General features: G+C 43.2%; 1 protein-coding gene across 1 annotated transcript in view; it reads left to right on the top strand.

Moving 5' to 3' along the window:
- gmnc (geminin coiled-coil domain containing) overlaps positions 1 to 4,956 on the top strand; it is a 66,829-nt gene that overhangs the window by 26,718 nt on the left and 35,155 nt on the right. The gene's annotated exons all lie outside the window — the stretch shown is intronic.

The raw sequence follows: 4,956 nt of genomic DNA, 5'->3' as shown, positions 1-4,956 counted from the left end.
CTAATGGTTGCTATGGTGACAAAACAACACAAAAGTGCACAAAAAGTCCAAAATTTAAACCGAACATTACTAAAACAAAACATGATCACACAGACATGACAAAAGCCTTGGCCAGCTGTTTACTGATGTATACTAGTCATGTTTAAATATCGACTCCAAATATCGGTTATCGGCCTCCTTGACTACTTACTAATAATTGGTATCAGCCCTGGAAAAAAACCCATCATAATTTAAAACATCAATGTTGCTCGTGTCTTCAACATTGATGTATTAAATAACAAGACCAAACGTGTCATTTTAACAAGTACAAATGAAAATGGTTCTGAAGTTTTGTTGCTTGGCGACCAACAAGTTCAGTGTACTTGGTTTTAGTTCTCTGTATTGCTGTTGCTACGGGATACACGGTCCTCCCCTCAATGTCAAACGTTCCCTCGGGGGGACCATGTTCCTCCCCCGCTCGGGACAGAGGATGGTCTCATTGAGAAAACACCTGGGCTATTAATAGTGGAATGACGGGAATAACTCTGCTCTTAATTAGTGACGGCCTTCTCGGGTCACCCTGACGTCATTCCGCTGCGTCCGCCTGTCTCGCCTGTCCCGCCTTGGCTTTCCTCCCTGTTGCCATCCCAACCCTGTTTGTACCCAACCCTGCCGTTGTTACACACGGCAACATTTATGTACAGTTAAGAGCACAATGACCCACATATGAATGAAATAAGTTTATTTGGGTCATATAATGAACCATCAACCATTGACCATTTTGTGTGAGCAGTTTAACAGTACAGATTATACATATTTAACAATCATACACATTTACACACAAAAATTAAATAAAATTAAAGCTGCAAGCAGCGTTGGTCGGGCCCGCGTATTTGGCAGGTGCTAGTCCTAAGTGTCCCAATACTTTTGTCCAGTTTTAGTCCCAAGTGTCCCAATACTTTTGGCAAGTTGTAGTCCTAAGTGTCCCAATACTTTTGTCAAGTTGTAGTCCCAAGTGTCCCAATACTTTTGTCCAGTTTTCGGCCTAAGTGTCCCAATACTTTTGTCCAGTGGTAGTTATAAGTGTCCCAATACTTTTGTCTACTTTTAGTCCGAAGTGTCCCAATACTTTTGTCTAGTGTACCTACCTTGTCTGCATTGTGTGGGCACGCTGGTGCTTCTTGCTTTTAAGCAACCATCTTAAAAAAACAGCAGCGCAGCAGCATCAGCGCAGCGGTTCTTTGAAGGCTCATAAAATCAAAACCGGAGCAGTTAGAAAAATTCTTTCGATAACTTTTATTTGGAAGGTTTCAATCTCTCTCCTGTGTTAGTTTGAAGCTGAAACGACAAACGCGCTCAGAGGAGATAATGTTTGAAGAGAAGTGACCGGTTTATAAAAAAAATGTTGTTTTGAAGGGGAAATTGCAAACTTCCTGTTGATTTTTGCTGAGGGTTGTCAATCTATGAAATGTAGGTCTAAGTGAGACCTACATAGAGGTTTTTTGTTTCATGTCTCTCCGACTTTCCCAGTGGGAGTTACAGGCAGTTTTGTCATTTTTTCTTCCGAGGAGCAGTTTTTTCTGCGTTTTATTAAAAAATTGCGGTAGAGCACAATTTTTAGATTTGGGGTTAGGTTTTTTCATTAGATTGCAATTTTAGCCAGTCCTGATGTGTGTGTTCAGTTTGGTGAGTTTTGAAGCATGTTAAGGGGGTCAAATTATAGCTCAAAGAGGCAAAAGTGACTGTTTTTAGTACTTTTTTGTCTTGAAGGGGGAATTGCCAACTTCCTGTTGATTTTTGCCCGATGATAAACAATTATGAAAACTAGGTCTAAGTCAGACCTACATAGAGGTTTTTGTTTCATGTCTCTCCGATCTTCCTAGTGGGAGTTACAGGCAGTTTGGTTTTTTTTTTCCTAGGGGGCGCTAGAGCGCAATTTTGATTTTTGCGGTTAGTTTTTTTTATTAAAAGACAATTTTCGCAGGTCCTGATGTGTGGGTCAAATATGGTGAGTTTTGAAGCATGTTAAGTGGGTCAAATTAGTGCTCAAAGAGGCGGCCGGTATAATAATAATAAAACCTTACAAATTCAATAGGTCCTTATGTCCCATTGTATAAGGACTCCCAAAGGGAGTCCTTATACAATGGGCCATGCGGGCCCTAATAAAATAAAAAGAATGAACGAAAAAGGAATAGGCTGAAGCCAAAGCTTATATTTGCCTATCCCAGGGGTCGGCAACCCGCGGCTCCGGAGCCGCATGCGGCTCCTTGGTCACTCTGATGCGGCCCAGCTACATACTTGGGTTGGTTCAATCTCTCTCCTGTGTTAGTTTGAAGCTGAAACGACAAACGCGCTCAGAGGAGATAATGTTTGAAGAGAAGTGACCGGTTTATAAAAAAAAATTGTTTTGAAGGGGAAATTGCAAACTTCCTGTTGATTTTTGCTGAGGGTTGTCAATCTATGAAATGTAGGTCTAAGTGAGACCTACATAGAGGTTTTTGTTTCATGTCTCTCCGACTTTCCCAGTGGGAGTTACAGGCAGTTTTGTCATTTTTTCTTCCGAGGAGCAGTTTTTTCTGCGTTTTATTAAAAAATTGCGGTAGAGCACAATTTTTAGATTTGGGGTTAGGTTTTTTCATTAGATTGCAATTTTAGCCAGTCCTGATGTGTGTGTTCAGTTTGGTGAGTTTTGAAGCATGTTAAGGGGGTCAAATTATAGCTCAAAGAGGCAAAAGTGACTGTTTTTAGTACTTTTTTGTCTTGAAGGGGGAATTGCCAACTTCCTGTTGATTTTTGCCCGATGATAAACAATTATGAAAACTAGGTCTAAGTCAGACCTACATAGAGGTTTTTGTTTCATGTCTCTCCGATCTTCCTAGTGGGAGTTACAGGCAGTCTATTTTTTTTTTTTTCTAGGGGGCGCTAGAGCGCAATTTTGATTTTTGCGGTTCGTTTTTTTTATTAAAAGACAATTTTCGCAGGTCCTGATGTGTGGGTCAAATATGGTGAGTTTTGAAGCATGTTAAGTGGATCAAATTAGTGCTCAAAGAGGCCGCCGGTATAATAACAATAAAACCTTACAAATTCAATAGGTCCTTATGTCCCATTGCATAAGGACTCCCTTTGGGAGTCCTTATACAATGGGCCATGCGGGCCCTAATAAAATAAAAAGAATGAACGAAAAAGGAATAGGCTGAAGCCAAAGCTTATATTTGCCTATCCCAGGGGTCGGCAACCCGCGGCTTCTTGGTCACTCTGATGCGGCCCAGCTACATACTTGCCGACTCCCCCAATTTTCCCGGGAGACTTCCGGATTTCAGTGCCTCTCGCAGAAAATTCCCGGGATTAACATTCTCCGATTTTCACCCTTACAACAATAATAAGGTACAGCATTTAGCACCCTCTACAATCTGTGTGAACAGCGTGCCAGCCCAGCCTCTTGTTATAAGCATCTTTTCCTTACACACGCAAGTGACAGCAAGGCATACTTGGTCAACAGCCACACAGGTTACACTGACGGTGGCCATATAAAACAACTTTAACAACTCTTACTAATAATGCGCCACTCTGTGAACTGTTGCGTTTTGGACCAGTTGTTCCTCCCAGGGAATTCAAGTCACAATTCGCTCCCAAGCTCTTTACGACACTTAAAGCTGAGTTGAAAAACCACCAGAGACAGAATAGGTATTTTGTTGTATATTTTCAAAGCTTTGCCAATATACATTTTGAGACCAGTCTAACCCTAGAACATTCTATTGCGCCTCCCAAAATGGTCTGTCTTCCCAACGCCAAAAACCCCTCTTTCCTTCCCCCTCCCTAGCCATAATACAAGCACGTCTCCCTAGTCATAATACATTCCAAAGAACTCAAGGTTAACACACACAGTATACTTGCTGACAGAGCATCAAGAGAAGAAATGGAAAACACGAGCTGTTTTCAAATATGACTAAGAAATGAAAGAAGTACAACTTAAATTCGGATATATGTAAATATCTGCCTCCGACAGAACCCACACCAAACAAGAATGACAAACACATTTCGGGAGAACATCTGCACCTTAACACAACATAAACACAACAGAACAAATACCCAGAATCCCATGCAGCCCTGACTCTTCCGGGCTACATTATACAACCCTGCTACCACCAAACCCCGCCCCCACCCCAACCCTGCTCCCTCACACATCAACCCCCCCTCTGTGCGTCGGTTGAGGTGGGCGGGGTTTGGTAGCGGGGGATGTAATAATAATAATAATAATACCTGGGATTTATATAGCGCTTTTCTAAATACCCAAAGTCGCTTTACATGTGTGTGTGTGTGTGTGGGGGGGGGGGGGGACGATAAAAACAACTTTATTAGAAATAAAAATAAAAATAAATATATAAATAAGAGACACCTTGGGCAGGGTCAGTTTGGAAAGGCTAATGTGAAGAGGTGAGTTTTTAGGGTGGCTTTGAAGGTAGGGAGGGAGGGGGCATCTCTGATGTGCCTGGGGAGAGCGTTCCAGAGAGAGGGGGCAGCCACGGAGAAGGCCCTGTCGCCCCAGGTTCGGCGCCTGGTCTTGGGGACCTCACCATCACTAGACCTAAGGGAACGGGACGGGACGTGTGGCTGGAGGAGGTCAGAGAGATAGGGTGGTGCCAGGTTATGGAGTGCCTTGTAGGTGGTGAGGAGTATTTTAAAGGTGATTCTGTATTTGACAGGCAGCCAGTGGAGGTCATGAAGGACAGGTGTGATGTGCTCTCTGGAGCGGGTTCCGGTGCGCAGGCGGGCGGCAGAGTTCTGGACGTATTGCAGTTTGTTGAGGGTTTTGGAGGTGATGCCGTAGAGGATGCTGTTGCAGTAGTCTAGCCGGGATGAGATGAAGGCGTGGATGAGGGTTTCGGCAGCAGAGTATGTGAGGGAGGGCCGGAGACGGGCAATGTTTCTGAGGTGGAAGAATGCAGTTTAATGTAATGTATAATGTAGCCCGGAAGA

Source organism: Nerophis lumbriciformis, linkage group LG17, assembly GCF_033978685.3.
Source record: "Nerophis lumbriciformis linkage group LG17, RoL_Nlum_v2.1, whole genome shotgun sequence".
NCBI classification, from domain to species: Eukaryota; Metazoa; Chordata; class Actinopteri; order Syngnathiformes; family Syngnathidae; genus Nerophis; species Nerophis lumbriciformis.
Note: the sequence above shows the minus strand (reverse complement) of the source record. Positions and strands in the feature narration are given on the sequence as shown.